This window comes from Podarcis muralis, chromosome 13, assembly GCF_964188315.1.
Source record: "Podarcis muralis chromosome 13, rPodMur119.hap1.1, whole genome shotgun sequence".
NCBI classification, from domain to species: Eukaryota; Metazoa; Chordata; class Lepidosauria; order Squamata; family Lacertidae; genus Podarcis; species Podarcis muralis.
In genome coordinates, this window is record NC_135667.1 from 31,893,377 (window position 1) to 31,911,873 (window position 18,497).

At 44.6% G+C, this 18,497-nt stretch overlaps 1 long non-coding RNA gene across 1 annotated transcript; it reads left to right on the top strand.

Annotated features, from left to right (window-relative positions):
• Positions 1-928: 928 nt before the first annotated feature.
• LOC144325125 (uncharacterized) lies at positions 929-10,774 on the top strand. The gene is made up of 2 exons (XR_013390419.1): positions 929-2,138; positions 7,717-10,774. It is a non-coding gene; the product is annotated as an uncharacterized LOC144325125 (long non-coding RNA).
• The last annotated feature ends 7,723 nt before the right edge of the window (positions 10,775-18,497 follow it).

Here is an 18,497-nt window from a genome sequence, read left to right on the forward strand (position 1 = left end):
AGCTTAAGGAGAGGCTATTAACTGAATTCAGGATGAGACTCTTCTGTCCATTTCCTGAGAAGCTTGGCTCCCTCTGTGGGTAAGTTGACAGCAGGAGATAAAATTGGGGTTTTAAAGTATTCAAAGTTCTCCTTTGTTTCACCAGGTACCATACAGACAGTTCTAGTTCTTAAGCCTAACTGGTTGTGGCCTACTGCCTGTACCCAACTGAAACTGGGAAGAGAGTAAAAGGGCCTTTTATTGAGAGTAAAGGAAACTCCCATTTTCTGAAGAGATCTTTGTGGAGCCCTAGCAAAAGGATTCCTGCGTCCAGCATTTCACCTCTTGATGTAATTACTTATTTTGAGGATTTGTATCCTACTTTTCCAGCTGAAAAGGGTCCCTGAGTAGCTTACATGAAATCAAAATTAAGACAGGCCCAGCCTGCAGGCTTTTACAAACACAGAATCTGAAGGAAGGCCTCTGCGCACAATGACCATGCTTTGGGTGTTAAAATCAGCAGGGGAGACCCTCCTTGCACCTTCACTGACTGTGCTTTTGCTCAACTGTTCAATATACTTCACGAAGGCCTTTGGTCAAGGGATTATCTTCCCTTCGCTTATGCTGCTGTGCACTGTTACTCTGGTACTGTATTGGCTGTTTCTTGTAATTTTTTGTTATTTTAATTTCTACCTTACACTTATTTTAATTGTTAGATTTTTGTGTGACTCGACCTGGGCCCAAGGAAAAGGAAAAAGGAACAATAAAATCTCACGCTTACAAAGAAATCCAACCACGTCTGCTCAGAAGTAAGTCCTGTTGAATTAGTTGGGGCTACCTACTTCCACATAAATGGGGTTAGGATTGCAACCTTAGAAATCAGTTTTCAAAGTTAAACTGAGGCATCTGAATATAGACTGCATTTTTAATCAAGGTTTATATTGGCTTATATTTTGATCAGATACCTGTATTCTTAAAATGAGCTTAAAATATATTTTAAAATATCTGTATCTCTCATGCCAGGCAGCATCTCTCGTGCCAGGCAGTGAGTGCATCGGCAGATGTGCTCATCTTAAAGAGGGCCCCTTTGGTTTATTGGTTTATTACGGTCATAAAAAGGCTGAGAAGCAAGGTCACTGAACTTACAAATTACAGAATAATCAAGTTGCAAAAACACAATTAAGCTGGTAAATAGTAAGAGTATTGTGCCACAAATAGGACAAACGGCAGGAGCTAATGGAAACAGTAACTGGCTAGGGAAAGGGGGGCTTCTCTCTGAAGAAAGTGTTTTTAAGTTTTTTCTTACTGTGAACGTCTTTGCTTATAAAAAAAACTATATATGTTATGTATTAAATATATTGGCTTAAATGTAATTATGCAAAGGATTTAGAAATTTAGATTCTTATGTTAGATTCTTATTTCATGGAGTCATGGAATCATGGAGTTGGAAGAGACTACAGACCCTGCCGGGCAGGAAGCACCATCGGAGCGCTCCTGACATATGGTGGCCGAGCCTCTGTTTAAAATGAGATTAAAAACCATCTGGTTTGTAGGGAATAGGGAAAGAGGGGCCAAAGGTTATCTGGTAATTAAGGTGCCTTGTAGAGGTTAATGGCTACTTGTTTGCCATTTATAAATAGAAGAAAATATAGCTCTCTGTCTCCCATAAAAGGTAATAGGAAATGGGTGTATCTTTTGTGATTGGATATAGCAGGCAGCCAATAGGAATTTCAACCAGGCTGATTGGACAGATGCAGCCAAAGGAGGAGCAAGGGTGCTGGGCTGAGGGAATATAAGTGCTGGCCATAATGGCAGGAGGCCAGGCCAGAGCTTGGTAACCATATACCACTGTGCCTCTCATTTATTTGTCTGACAAATAAATTATTATTTTAATTTCTCTATTGCTGCGTTGAATATTTCATTCCAGCTAAGCGTTAACCACAAGCAGGGTGCTACATTTTATGGTGCCGTGACTCGGATAAGTGGTCTGCTGGAACGCAGCCCCTTCGCCCTATTGGACAGGGTACAAGAGAGAAGACAACTGATTGCCTACCCAGCGCGCATGGGAAAATTTTTTCCAGGGGAACGCAGCAGTCTCGTCTGTCTGATACCCTGCTCACTGGCGGCGACGGACCGGGGGGAAACGGAACCAACCAAGGGTAAGTGCACAAAGGGATTTTTGGCCCTCCAATTAATTGGGAGGAAGAGAAGTCTTGATCAAACTTCTGCGTCTCAGTAAGTGGGAACTGAGTACGCTAGGTGGTTGGGTATATCAGATGGTGGTCTGGTGGGGGAAAAGGGAAGAATGGGAGGTAGAGTGTGGTGAAGTATCTTGCGCATTGTATGTGTGAGAAAGTACAGAGCAATCTGTAGCTGACCTGAGTGTGGAGTGGGTAGTACTTCGGTTCCCAGTGAGGCGACTCCATCTGGGCAAGAAACCCCACGAAGCGTGTGTGTGAGTGACTGAGTGGATACTTCACAGGGCCATACAATGGGAGTTGGGGGTTCAAAGGGGGGAAATACACCTCTTGAATGTATGTTAAATAATTTTAAGAAAGCCTTCTCAGGGGCATATGGAGTCAAAATGACGCCAGAGCGCTTGAGAACGTTATGTGAATTAGAGTGGCCGAAACAAAATACTGGATGGCCATCTCAGGGAACTTTTGATATAAATTTAGTAAGCAAACTTTGGTCTAACATCACCAAAGAAACTGGAGGGTGCCCAGAACAATTTTCATATATAGATTCCTGGCTGAGCACATTAAATAAAAATCCTCCATGGATAAGGGAATGCAAAGTCCAACGATGCAAATTATTGGCTGTAAAAGCCGAAGCTAGGAAAGGAATCTTGCCAAATAAACTCAAACCCATTTTTGAGGGACCAGAGGAAGAGGTGCTTCCACCTCCACCCTATGCTCCACATCGAAGGGAGCCTAATCCAAACCCTCCACCAGTTGTAACCCCAAGGCAAGAAAGTGGAACGAATAATGGGGGTAGAGACACAGAACTTGACTCCTTGATAGATTATGATAAATATCTTCAGGAGGCATTGGAGTCCTATAATGAAGCCCAAGCAGAAGTGGTTATTCCATCTGTGAGTCCCAGTAGAACTCCATCTACAGTCTCTTTTAATGGAACAACTGATTGCCTACCCCAAACCCCTGTACATCCAAGTCCTAGAGAATTATTACAGAAGTTACAGGGAGACCTTAATCGGTCAGCAAGCAATACAGCCAGGCGTATTAAGCTGCTAAAAGAACGCCTTGGGACAAATACCATCCCCTATGATTTGAGGCCCCTAGAGCAAAGTGAAGAGAAAGGTCACGTAGTAGCCCCTCTTAGAAGAGTATTTGATGCACTTGAGGAGCCTGTGCTGGTTAATGGGCAACTCGGACCACGGCCACCTCGAACTTCGACCCTCCAGTACATTCCATTCACAACTACGGATCTGATGAATTGGAAAACACACACCCCATCTTTTGCAGAAAAACCTCAGGCTATGATGGACTTGGTGACTTCAATAGTAAATACTCATAGTCCTACTTGGACAGATTGTCGCCAGCTCCTGAATACTCTTTTCACCACTGAGGAAAGAAGAGACATAATTGAAAAGGCACAGATATATTTGCGTGAGCAGGCCAGAGTGGGAAATATTTTTAATATTGACCGTCATCTCCAAGACAACTTTCCCTTGGAAGATCCTAATTGGGATCCAAACAATGCAATTCACCTGGCCAGGCTTACCACCTACCGCCAGACGCTTGTGCAAGGTATCCGCAGGGCGTGCCAAAAACCCACTAATATGTCTAAAGTCTCAGAAGTAGAACAGAAACCAAATGAGAGTCCGGGAGACTTTTTAGAGAGGCTGCAGGAAGCCTATCGTATATGGACTCCTTTTGACCCTGAAGCCCCTGAAAACAGTAGAATGATTACTGCTACTTTTGTGGCCCAGTGCGCTTCTGACATTCGTAAGAAAATTCAGAAATCAGAAGGATGGGAAGGGATGCTGATGAGCCAAATTATGGCCATTGCACGCCGAGTTTATCGGAATAGGGATGAGGCTGAGAAGCAAGAGAAGAAGAAGTGGCAGAAGGAAAAGATGGTAATGCTAGCCACAGCAGTGAAGCAAGACTACCGCCCCTTAAATGGAGGAAGAGGGCGGGGAAGGAATCCACCACTGGGAAGGAATCAATGTGCGAATTGCAAGAAGGAGGGTCATTGGAAGCGGGAGTGTCCTGAACCCCTGAGGTTGGAAGAAGTACGCCCAGGCCCAGGCCCAGGCCCAGGCCCAGGCTCCGGCCCAAGAAACCAGGGACGGGGACGGGGAATGATCCGAAATGGAAGATATCAGAGACCTGGACAAGGACAGAGTAGAGACAATTTCATTGGACTGGCAGAGGAGGATTTTACCCAAGACTAGGAACGACCGGACTCCATAAAGTTAGGCTTCCAGGAGCCCACGGTCACGATTCAATTAGGGAGCCATTTAATAGACTTTATGATTGATACTGGGGCTGAATACTCAGTACTCCCAGAACTATTGCAGAAAAAGGCATCCAAAAGTGTAGTCATTAAAAGTGCCACTGGTCAGTCAGCTAAGAGGTCTTTCCTCCAACCTTTGGAATGCCAGATTGGGGGACATCGTTTAACCCATCAGTTTTTGTATATACCTGAGTGTCCAATACCTCTCTTAGGTAGAGATATGCTGTCCAAACTGCAGGCCCAAATCACCTTCACTCCTCGAGGTCCAGAAATGAAACTGCCATCAAAGGCAGCAGGAATAATTACCCTCTCAGTACCTAAGGAACAATCATGGCGCCTAATGTCAGCCTTGCAAGTCCAACCCACATTGGATACAGAATTAAACAAGCTCCTCCGAACCCTACAGGTGCCACCAGGAGTATGGGCCGAAAATAGCCCACCAGGAATGGCCAAGAATATAGCTCCAATTGTAGTAACCTTAAAACCTATGGCGACCCCTGTATCTGTAAAGCAATATCCTTTACCCCGGCGAGCAGCAGAGGGCATCCAGAAACATTTGGACCGCCTATTAAAATATGGTCTGCTTAAGCCCTGCCAATCAGAATGGAACACACCCCTTTTGCCTGTTCGGAAACCTGGGACAGATGAATACAGGCCAGTACAGGACTTGAGGCTCGTAAACCAGGCTATCGAGACCTTGCACCCAAATGTACCAAACCCATATACCCTGCTGAGTTTGATCCCACCAGAAGCAACATTTTTTACTGTATTGGACTTGAAAGATGCATTCTTCTGTTGCCGGCTGGCACCACAGAGCCAACCTATATTTGCCTTCCAGTGGGAAGACCCTTTAACAGGAACAAAAGGCCAGCTAACCTGGACAAGATTGCCCCAGGGATTCAAAAATTCCCCAACTTTATTTGGCACTGCCTTGGCGAAGGATCTAACAAGTTACCCCTCAATACCTGGAGAAAAGGTGGTTCTGCAATATGTAGATGACCTTATACTAGCAGCAAAGGATTTTGATACCTGTAAAGAAGGGACAGAGGAACTGCTCCACTTGCTCTGGCAAGCTGGCTACCGAGTTTCCCAGAAAAAGGCACAGTTATGTTTAGAAAAGGTCAAATATTTGGGCTTTGACATCTCACACCAACAACGAGCATTGAGACCAGAGAGGAAAGAAGCTATTTGCCTTATCAAGGAACCTACCACAAGGAAACAACTTAGAGGATTCCTGGGAACAGCAGGGTTTTGTAGACTATGGATACCTGATTTCAGCAGTCTGGCCAAGCCCTTACATGAAAGCACTCGAGGTGCAGAAAAGGACCCATTCGTATGGGGACCTGAGCAGCAACAAGCCTTTTTAGTTATCAAACAACGACTTATGGAGGCCCCAGCCCTTGGACTGCCTAATTCGGAAAAACCCTTTCAGCTGTATGTACATGAACAGAATGGGATTGCAGCGGCAGTCCTGACCCAGAGATTAGGAAGTTGGAACCGTCCAGTAGCTTATTTGTCAAAACAATTGGACTCAGTAGCAAAAGGATGGCCTCCATGCCTAAGGGCAGTAGCGGCCACTGCAAGCCTTGTCAAAGAAGCTGATAAATTTACCTTCGGCCAGACGATGTATGTGAATGTACCTCATGCTGTTCTGACACTCATGGAATATAAGGGTAGTTATTGGCTAACGAACCCAAGGATGGCTAGATACCAAGGCCTATTGTGTGAAAATCCCAGGATTCATCTACGAGTAGTGAATATGCTCAATCCAGCGACTTTGCTGCCCCTACCAGAGGTAGATGATGATGAATCACATGATTGTCTTCAAATAATGGATGAAGTTTATTCCAGTAGACCCGATCTGAAAGATGAACCATTGAAAAATCCAGATGTTGTATATTATACTGATGGTAGCAGTTACCTGCATGAAGGTGCCAGACGAGCAGGATATGCTGTGGTCACCAATGAGGAAGTTGTGGAAGCTGAAGCTTTGCCTGCTGGCACCTCAGCACAAAAAGCTGAACTTATAGGTTTAACTAGAGCTCTGCAATTGGCAGCCGGATGTAAGGCAAACATCTATACTGATTCTAAATATGCCTTCTTAACCCTGCATGCACATGGAGCTCTATGGAAAGAAAGAGGTCTAATAGGAGCCCACGGGAAGGCCTTGAAATATGGACCTGAAGTAGAAATCCTGTTAGAAGCAGTATGGGCTCCAGAACAGATTGCTGTAATGCATTGCAAAGGTCATGGACGAGGAAGGGATCCAATAACCAGAGGAAATCATGCGGCTGACAAAGCAGCCCGAGAGGCAGCCCAAAAGCCTGTGGGAGGATTTATAGCAGCCCTCATACCAGAGGTAGTTCCAGAAGAAGTTAAACCTCACTATACCCCAGAAGAGAGGAAGTGGGCTGAACAGGAAGGAGCAGTTGTGAAGGACGGTTGGATGATCCTGCCGGACAATAGGATTTATGTACCTCATCATCTAGCAGGCACAATTGTAAGAAATTATCATGAATCTACTCACCTTGGCGGTACTGCAACCAGAGAGAGTCTCAGTCGGAAGTTGTATATTATTAACCTATCACAATTAGCAACTTGCATTTCACAGAAATGTGTTCTTTGTGCTAAAAACAATCCCAGGCAGGGACCGGTACAACCTCCTGGAATCCAACATGTGGGATATGTCCCCATGGAAAGTCTAATTGTGGACTTCACCGAGCTGGTCCCTTCTAAGGGATTCAAGTATCTCCTTGTGTTTGTAGACACTCTTACCGGATGGGTTGAAGCTTTTCCCACCCGAACTGAAAAGGCACGAGAGGTAACTAAGAGACTCCTCACTGAATTGATCCCGAGGTTTGGGTTACCTAGATGCATTGGAAGTGATAATGGGCCAGCGTTCATTGATCAAGTAGTACAAGAAGTATGTCGAGTCCTACAAGTGAAATGGAGACTGCATGCAGCCTATAGGCCTCAGAGTTCAGGGAAAACTGAAAGAATGAATCGGACTCTGAAAACCCAATTGGCAAAATTAACCCAGGAAACGGGATTGGGATGGGTAGATGTGTTACCCATAACACTGTTTCGTGTTCGGTGTGCACCCACAAAAAGACTTAAGTTGTCACCTTTTGAGCTCCTGTATGGGAGACCGCCCTCCTTTGTTCAGGATATTCCAGCTGATCTTAAACAAATAGGAGACCATGTGACACAGGGACAAGTGCAATCTCTCTCCCGTGTTTTTGTTTCTCTTAACAGGTGGGTCCTCGAGCGCACGCCGTGCAGCATTGCCGAGCCGATTCATCAGTTCCAGGCTGGCGATAGCGTATGGGTGAAAGAGTGGAAACGTGATCCACTTGCACCTAAGTGGCGTGGACCTTACACCGTCTTGCTCTCTACTCCAACAGCGGTGAAGGTAGCTGAGGTGACCCCCTGGATTCATCACTCCCGTTTGAAGAAGTCCGAAGGCAGTTGGACGTGCAAAGGTGACCCCTCTAATCCTTTAAAACTGACTCTCTCCAAAAACCCCTGTATCTAGCCCTACCGGGAACGGGCTAGGTCACGGGCAACATTAGACGACCGGCCTGCTGCAGCCACAACCTGGAAGCTGGCTGACCTGCGCACGCCTGAAGCTTGAGGAGCATCTGAACCAGTGATTGTGAAAGGGAAGATTCTCTTATACAATTGATTGACTGCCCCCCCTTGTGGAACAATTATCAGAGATATTACTCATTGGGGATCCTCGGGATATATGTTTTGGTCTTGGTGGTTCCCCATTTCTGTCACTGGGGGAATTATATTGGGACTAATATTTATTTGCTATCACAATAAGGTAATCTTTTGTGGAAGGAATGCATATGCTAGACATCAACATGATTTTATTATTAATCCTGATCCCTTGGGAAGGGGAAGGGTCCTTGAATCTGACCAAATTTGCTAAATATGGATTCAGCCATGACCACAATATGTGGGTAGGTTTAGCTGAAATGGTAGCCAATGTTGCAAATAGGACCAATTGCCTTGTTTGCTCTCTTGGGCCAGATGATTCAGAGGGAGGTATGCCCTTATTACCGATACCATTAGATGCCATTGGTATGGTAAGCGAAATGCCACACCAAACAGAAATACAGAATTTCCCCGGATGGAACTCAACTAAACCATTACGAGTTATACCTGTACAAGGGGAATTCTGTGTACATAAATCATCAGATGCAGCTGATTCTACCATGATAGGCTCTTCTCATTGTCACTATACTTGGGATTATATTAAGAATAGTCATACCTGGGCACACGGTACTACCTATCGAACTCGGAATACCTTGCCCTGTGCACCTCCTTTTATTCATGCATGGAAAGCGGTATGGAACATAACTGTGACAGAAAAAGGCAATCTAACATACTGCACTGTGAACTCTCTACCTCTTTTGATATTTCGCCTTCTGTACTCCACGTACCAAAAACCTCAGACCCGATGGTTGTGGTGGATATGTGGAGAATGGGCATACAAGAAACTCCCTTCCAAATGGAGTGGGACTTGTTTCCTGGGATGGGTATTACCACCAATGTGGATTATGCCCACTAGTTCGGCCAAGCGAACACGAAGGAATGCTGATATTTCTCGTATAGCAGGAGGAAGTACCCAAAGTTGGAGCGGTACTGATGATTGGCCGCCAGAGCGCATTATAGCCTATTATGATCCTGCCTCCTGGAATCCTGGTGAGCTCATACAAGGGGCACGGGATCCTATTTATAATCTAAACAGAATAATTCGATTGCAAGCAGTAGTGGAACTTGTAACCAATGCAACGGCCCAGAGTTTGAGACTTATTGCACAACAGTTGGATGAAAGTAGAGCCGCCATTTTGCAGCTGAAAATGGGAATGGATTATGTACTTGCCAGGCAGGGAGGCCTATGTGGAGTCTTGAACTTGACAGGGAATGCCTGTTGCTTTAACATTTCTGATAATGGTGAGGCAATCCGTGTGTTGGCTACAAAGATGGAGAATATAGCACATGTACCAGTACAAACATGGGAAGGATGGGATATGGGATGGCTCACCAATTGGTTACCTAATGTCACAGGACTCAAAGGGATACTATTGTCTTGCTTGTTTTTCTTGACAGTAGTGGTAATGGTTTTATGTATGATGCCATGTATCATTTCATGTTTTAGAAGTACAATTAGCAAGATGGTTTCAAATGAAACTCTACCTCATATCATGGCCCTATACAGAGCTTTACCTCAGGAATATGATGAAGGTCAAGCTATCAAGGACACTTGGTATGAAGGTCCTTGAGCTTGAAAGGGGGGAATGAGGCATCTGAATATAGACTGCATTTTTAATCAAGGTTTATATTGGCTTATATTTTGATCAGATACCTGTATTCTTAAAATGAGCTTAAAATATATTTTAAAATATCTGTATCTCTCATGCCAGGCAGCATCTCTCGTGCCAGGCAGTGAGTGCATCGGCAGATGTGCTCATCTTAAAGAGGGCCCCTTTGGTTTATTGGTTTATTACGGTCATAAAAAGGCTGAGAAGCAAGGTCACTGAACTTACAAATTACAGAATAATCAAGTTGCAAAAACACAATTAAGCTGGTAAATAGTAAGAGTATTGTGCCACAAATAGGACAAACGGCAGGAGCTAATGGAAACAGTAACTGGCTAGGGAAAGGGGGGCTTCTCTCTGAAGAAAGTGTTTTTAAGTTTTTTCTTACTGTGAACGTCTTTGCTTATAAAAAAAACTATATATGTTATGTATTAAATATATTGGCTTAAATGTAATTATGCAAAGGATTTAGAAATTTAGATTCTTATGTTAGATTCTTATTTCATGGAGTCATGGAATCATGGAGTTGGAAGAGACTACAGACCCTGCCGGGCAGGAAGCACCATCGGAGCGCTCCTGACATATGGTGGCCGAGCCTCTGTTTAAAATGAGATTAAAAACCATCTGGTTTGTAGGGAATAGGGAAAGAGGGGCCAAAGGTTATCTGGTAATTAAGGTGCCTTGTAGAGGTTAATGGCTACTTGTTTGCCATTTATAAATAGAAGAAAATATAGCTCTCTGTCTCCCATAAAAGGTAATAGGAAATGGGTGTATCTTTTGTGATTGGATATAGCAGGCAGCCAATAGGAATTTCAACCAGGCTGATTGGACAGATGCAGCCAAAGGAGGAGCAAGGGTGCTGGGCTGAGGGAATATAAGTGCTGGCCATAATGGCAGGAGGCCAGGCCAGAGCTTGGTAACCATATACCACTGTGCCTCTCATTTATTTGTCTGACAAATAAATTATTATTTTAATTTCTCTATTGCTGCGTTGAATATTTCATTCCAGCTAAGCGTTAACCACAAGCAGGGTGCTACAAAACGAATTATTTCATTTATCTCTATAGATATGTTACAAGAGGGGGTCTTCATCCCCTCCTTTGTTTTTTTTTGGTGTTTTTTTTTTTAAAGAAATTGGCACAAACTTCAAATCCTGTGTTATCTGTGATACAGGCCAACCCAATGCCTCTGGAAAGTGCATTGGCAGGACATGACAGAGAGAGCCATCCATTGCTCTATGTCCACAACATTAAGGTTGGAAAATCATCTCTAGCAGACTCTTACACCAGCGAAGGGCTTATAATTTAAAGGGGGGAGGCGCTCAGACACAGAGCTTTAAAGAGTGTCTCTGCCTGGAAAGAGTGGAGGAAAATTTGTGGATAAGCCCTGAGTGGGATTCTGCCAGAAAATATTTATTCTTTACCTATTTGGCAGCAGTAATTCATATATATAACTAACAGAGGATTCATTTACATTTTTAAAAAAGACGAGGGGCTCAAACCTGCCTGGAAACCATACTCTCTGATCTTGCGCCCTAATTTCAGACGCATGGCAGTATCTCTGAAGGTACTGTGCCAGCGCTCAGAGGCACACTCACATTCAAGGAAAAACCCATGCATCTAAGAGAAAATCTGGGACAATGAAGGCAGGTTTAAAGCTTGAGCCCTAGTAAGTTCTGGTTCAAATTAAGATTTCAGAAGAGACAAAAAAAGTTTGTCTCTTAAAAACCCTACAAAACCCAACTTTGTATTTGGGCAGTTTAGTGCCATCTTGTGATCACCAGCCTCAACTGCAACCAGGAAAAGAAAGAAGTAATATTTTATCCTGAGCCTTTGCGGAGAGAGCCTTTGAGTTTCTCCTCTTTCTGGGTTTAGAGACTATGAGGGTTGGATGGAAAGCCATGGGGGTCTGTAAATATTTTATTTATTAGAAGTCTATATCCTAATTTTATAGAGTTGGCGGTATTAGATGTTCTTTATAATTTAATCACTTATGGACTTAAAGGTATAAGTGCTCTATAAAACCAGCCTGTACTATACTGGTATGTCTGCATTTATTGTACATTATGTTCTATATAAGATGATGGCTGCATTCCTAGCCACACTTGTCTGAGAGTAAGTCTCACTGAGCTCCGTGGTATTTACTTCTGATTAGGTAGGCATAGCATTACACTGTTTATTGGAAAGGCCTTTCAAAATGGCACAACTCTCATAAGAGTATTAAAAATTCAGTGTTTATTTGTTATTTTACAGATTTATAAAGTGCATCAAAGCCAGAATCTATGAAAGGGTTGTGCAGTAAAGTAAAATATGATAAACTACAAAAGTTAACAGACCTAAAAGGATTACTACAATGTACAATTAGTAGTAGATTGGCAATAAATTGGCTGCGTAACAATTCAGGGAATACCTTCTTAAACCAAAATGTATTCCCCACCTGACTAAGCACTGAGGTACTTAGGCCATATGCAATGGGATTTTAAATTTTAATTTTTTTCCTATGTGTATGGGATGTTATGTGCTCGTAACTCATCATCTGAGCTTTTAGATGGAGTGGGCTATCAGACTTAGTACCGGTAACTACATCAGGGGTCTTCAACCTGTTTGGTACCTGGGAGCACACTTGGAAATCTAAAGAACAGGCACCACAAAATGCCATTTTCATAGAAGAAAATCTGACGATGCTCAGAACCTTTCTCCAAAACAGTCAGAACACCAAGACCTGAAGCAAATAAAGGACAGAGGGAATCAGCAGACAACACCTCTAAAAAAACAGGCACCCTCCCTACCAAAGAAAAAACAAGCCACAAGAATGGCTGCAGCTCAGTGGTACAGCATTGGCTTAGCATGCAAAAGGTCTCAGCTTCAGTCCCCAGCATCTTCAGAAGGACTGGGAAAGACTCCCTTCCTGAAACCCTAGGGAGCATCTGCTGGTCAGTGTAGACCTGTGTTCCCCAAACTTGGATCGCCAGCTGTTTTTGGACTACAACTCCCATCATCCCTAGCTAGCAGGACCAGTGGTAAGGGATGGTGGGAATTGTAGTCCAGAAACAGCTGCAGATCCATGTTTGGGAAACACTGGTACTAATACTAAGCTAGGGATCAACAAGCTAACATAGTACAGTATAGAGCAACTCCTTATGCTCCTAAAAAAGCTCATATAAAATAAAAAATAGGGGTGGGCAGGGGCCTTGGCGTGTGCCAGGAGGTGTCTGAGGTTTCATGATGCCAAGGAATGCTTTGTTGGGAACCCCAGAACTAAACTAATGGTGTTGCATCCACATCACGGTAGGCTGGTTGTGTAACTTGTGAATCCAGAAATGTCTCCAGCCACATAGTTTCGACATGCTGAGAACTTCTATCTGGAATTGACCCTGTGTGGCCACACACCTGACTTGGTATATACAAGACCAGTGTGGCCGGTGCAGACATGGAAAGTATGAGAAGGCTGATGTGTTCATCTCTCTAAAGGAGGGCAGAATAAAGCAGCAGTGTGGAGGAGCACAGCTCTAGCAGGAGCAAGAGTGTAGTAGTAGCAGCAGTAGTAGTAGTAATAATAATAATTTAAAAAAAATTATTAATACCCCGCCCATCTGGCTGAGTTTCCCCAGCAACTCTGGGCGGCTCCCAATTGAGTGTTAAAAACAACACAGCATTAAATATTTAAAAATTGCCTAAACAGGGCTGTCTTCAGATGTCTTTTAAAAATAGGATAGCTGCTTATTTCCTTGACATCTGCTGGGAGGGCGTTCCACAGGGCGGGCGCCACTACCGAGAAGGCCCTCTGCCTGGTTCCCTGTAACCTCACTTCTCGCAATGAGGGAACCGCCAGAAGGCCCTCGGCGCTGGATCTCAGTGTCCGTGCTAAATGATGGGGGTGGAGACGCTCCTTCAGGTATACAGAACCAAGGCCTTTTAGGGCTTTAAAGGTCAGCACCAACACTTTGAATTGTGCTCTCAGCAATGTAATTTGCTGGAGTGTTTTTTTACCTGTGATGTACCATAAGCTTGAGGGGCAGGGCAGGTAGCTGGCATATGTTCCCTTGCTAGGTAGGCTGGGCTCACAAAATGAATGGCCCAGGGTCACCCACATAGTTTCCTGTCTGATCAGGGATGTGAACTCATGTTTCCCCAGCCAAGTCTAACATTCCATATCACTGTACTACCCTCTGCCAACTCATCTGTGCTTCGATTTTCCTTTTGGGGTCTGGCGATGGACTCTTTAGGGATGTGACTTGGGCAGGACAGGGGGCTGTCTTGATGAACTCCCAGACTTCCAACATGTACCACTACACCACAGGAGGGGAACCCAGGTCATAGGTCAGAAAGCAAGCTGCCTTTAGAGCAGAGAACACTAGATGCCTGTCTTGGTGGGCTGTGATGAGAAGGGAGAGATTCTTGGCAAGGCTCAACCTCACACCCCAGGATCAAAGAATCGGTAGAACTGCAGAGCTGGTAGGAACCTCAAGGGTCATCTAGTCCAACCCCCTGCAATGCAATTCCTGCTGCCAAGTCTCGAAACCCTTCTTTTATCTCTGGAGTAGCACAGGCTGGCAACAGCTTTCCAGGAACTCAGCTGGTGGCTTTTCTCATCACCTGTTACCACTTTTAATTAGAGAGATCAAGGGAATGAACCTGGGACATTCTACATGCCAACCATGTGTTTTGCTAATGAGCCAGGGGCCGTCCCCTGGTTTGCATGTTCTTTGGAGCCTTGCTGCTACTGCCCCCTATCTTCACCCAGATAAGGCCAGCAGTGCTGGGACTTAAAGTGGGGGGTGCTATTGATGTATGGGGCCAACTCAAACAAGCCCAGTCTGGCAATCGGGTAGCAACATTTATTTGGGGGGTGGAGGAAAGGTAAGATGAAATTTTAAAATTTCTGAATAAACTGAGATAAATAAGGTGTGAGAACCCTAAAGGGCTAATTTAAATGCTGTTATTCTAGACCCAAAATGAACCACACAATGTACATTGGCAGGAAAAAGATTTTATAGACCTCCTAAGAATGCTGCACACCTGATCTCTCTTTCTCCCTCTTTCCTTGCACCAGCGTGATAAAGGCTTACAAACATTAGTTAAGACAACCAATTTACCCATTGGACTCTGCAACGACCTATAACAATTGATTAACTGTCTGATAAAACACCCATCTCTCTTTACTGAAGCCTTTATAAAGATTTTATACATGGAAACTTAATGTACTCATTTAGTCTGGGGCATTTCACGACCAAGGAAGGCGTAAGATTAAGCACTGCACTTCAACGTTAGCAGGATTTTGCTGGTTCAAATGGTTTTGGATGCAGAGAAAGATTCCCCTCCACCTCAACTGATCTCTTCTGGCAAATTTTGCAAGCAGGGATTTTCGAGGGACATATATCAAGCAAAATAGCTGAACCACCACAGTACATTGTTGTTGTTGTTTAAAAAGGTCATGCCATAGCTTAAGACTGACTGGAAACCATGTTTTCTAATATTGAAGCTTGGTCCCAGGACCCCCAGAGTTGGTGGTGGGAACTGAGGTGCTTGCTGTTACCAGAGTGGTGAGTAGAAAACAGTTTGAGTTTGAGTCCTAGGAATCAAGACCCTGTCTGGTCTACATGAAAGTGGGTTCAGGAGCGAGCCAGCAGTGAATCACACTGTGCAAGTTGGAGTTAACTCTTTACTAGCAAGAACACGATCTGCACAGGAGTGTCAGGCCTAATGAACATGGCTACTCATCCCCAGTAGGTCTTGTCCCTTTGAAACAGTTGCTGAGTCCTCACCTCCCCACAGCTGTCTTAGGTCCCCTGCTCCCCAGAATTTTTTAAAAGGAAATCAGAGACTGCACCTGCATGTCACCAATCTCTCCTCTGCCCGCTTCAGCCCTCTTCTGGTTCTGGGAGACGAGCGGGGAGGGGAGCTTGTTGTAGCAGGAGGGGGAGACGCACGTGACTCTTCACCAGCCTGACCCATCTCTGCCTCTTGGCACCTCCCTTCCCACTCGCCAGCTTCAGCTTCTGCCTCCGATTCTGAATTTCTCTCTGCCACAGACTCTCCTACTCACTGAGCCCTATTACCTCTTCAGCTTCTGACATCTCCTCCCAGTCTTCTCCCTTTGACCACTCATCACTGTCCCGCCATCACCCCTGGGGCTCTGAACCTTCTTTCCCTGGTGGTTCCTCCCACCATTCCTCTGCATCCAACCAGCCCATGACATCAGCAACCCTGGAGAGAATGACTGCTAAACCCAGGTGGGGAATGCCTGAGGAAACACAGCTGTGCCCAGTCAGGCTAAGATAGGGCTGGAAGCACAGAGCATGTGATCCCTGCACCTGAAGCTGACTCAGACTGGAACCTGCCTTAATAGCAGTGACCTATTTAAGGAGAAGAGAGGCAAGCCCCAAGCTTTGGCACAACTCTCCAGGAGAGGCGTGAGGAGGCGTATTGTGAAAACCAAGGTGGTGACGTAGGACATCGAAGTGCAGAGGAGGATGGAACAACCTGTGCTGGCTTAAGATGCAGCAGAGGTGACGGAAGCGAGGCACACTGAGGGACCATCACGCACTAAGAATCAGCAAGGGCCAAGGGGGACAAAGTACCACTAAGAGCAGCCAGATCCAGGACAGGTGCTGGGGCAGTGGGGGGCGGGGGGAGAGAGCTGGAATTTTCTGGGACTTGGTGCTGCACCACCCCCATCTCAACCCTGCACCAAACTCTAACTGTAATAATAGGCCTGAACAGTGCAACCAGCATCCTTAATAAAGTTCAGGCATTAGCCACTTACCTGTGGGTGCAAGCCAGTTTGTATGTATACCCTAATTAAATATTTTGCTACTGCATGGGTATCTAGTGGGGGCAGATATACTGTGGGGTAGGGGCAGGGAGGATCGCTGCCCCAGCATGGAAAGGAGAGCTGATAGGGGAGTCCTATCATCTGATGTGGGTGGTGCTGTGGTCTAAACCACTGAGCCTCTCGGACTTGTCACCAACTTGACATTTTTTTTTAAAGGGGGGGATTAGATGAATTCACAGAGGATAAAGTCATCCATGGCTGCCAGTCAGGATATCTATATACTGCCTCCAGTATCAGCAGTGTGTCTCCAAATACCAGATGTTGGGGAAAAGAAGCAATGCCTTGGCCCATATTGTGATTCTTTATGTGGTGCTATGGCTGCAAAAGGGACATGGGGGGAGCTGTGGTCTAAACCACTGAGCCTCTTGGGCTTGCTGATTAGATGGTCGGCTGTTCGAATCCCCACGATGGGGTGAGCTCCCTTTTCTCTGTCCCAGCTCCTGCCAACCTAGCAGTTCGAAAGCACGCCAGTGCAAATAGATAAATTGGTACCACTGTGCCGGTAAGGTAAACGGCGTTTCCATGCGCTCCGGTTTCCATTAAGGTGTCCTGTTGTGCCAGAAGCAGTTTAGTCATGCTGGCCATATGACCCAGAAAGCTGTCTGTGGACAAGCGCCAGCTCCCTCGGCCTGATAACAAGATGAGCGCCGCAACCCCATAGTTGCCTTTGACTGGGCGTAACCTTCCAGGGGTCCTTTATCTTTTTACCTTTTTTTAACTTATCACCTGAATCTAATACATTGGTGTTAATTAATTTCATGGGCAGAGTGATAAGCATCAGCCTCACAATGCAAAGTAATTCCCCCCATTTTTGGAGAGGAATTATGCTGGCAGCTTTTCAACACTAGTAAGTCCAAATAAGGGCATACTTTCACTTGTGCAACATAAATGTTTTGTTGTTGTTTGAAGTGACTTCTGTTGATATGGTAGCTGTGTCTTGTTCTACAGACCCCCCCCCCCAGTTGCACAGGGTTGGACTAGATGACCCTTGTGATCCCTTCCAACTCTACAATTCTGTGGTTTTTTGGCAAGTTGGTCCCTGCACAACACAGCTCACCTAATCAGTCTTCCTCACTATGGTAAGATGTATTTATATTTAAATTACATCATTCATTTCTGTGTTTGCATATGGACGTATAAATTAGCATATGCAAATATTTTGCAAATCTCCACTCTTTTTTTGACAGTGCCTTAGTAGCCATCCTAGTTCTGCTATTAGCATAGCTAGCTTTCAGCGGACGCAGGAGACTTCATCGGACAGAACAGAAACCCAGCTGGTTTTTCATTGCACACAAAGGAGGATGTTTATATACTGGTACATTTAGTCAGTTCTGATAGAGAATTTTGCACTCTAACACCAATGGAATAGCTACACATGTCTGCAGGCCTTTCACAGCCATGATTTAAATTAGTTTTATTTGTAATTTCCCCTTTTCAAAATGTCCATACAACAAGTTGGCAGTACCAATGCTGGCCACTAAGCGGCAATATATGACTGAAAGTGTAAAAAATTTGAAATTGAGTGAGAGATTGAAGTACTGTACTAATCAAGGTGGTTCTGAATACACCATGTTCAGGTTTGAATTTTTCCTTATCCTTTGCTCGAAAGTTGAAATCTTTCAACACTCCTACAATCATCTCATTTGTTTCTAAGAAACAGCAGTTTATAACAAAGACAAGTCAGTATTTGTGCACTGGAGAAAAACTTTAAAAAAAACATTTTTTATTAAAGATTTCTTGGTTTACAAAAGTATGTGCAATGTCTCTTTTTTCAAGTTACAATCATCTACTGATCACTTTCATTTGTTGAGACATTAGTGTTACATTAGGTTGAAAAGGGGGAAAGAGGTGGAGGGGGCCATGGTGAGTGGA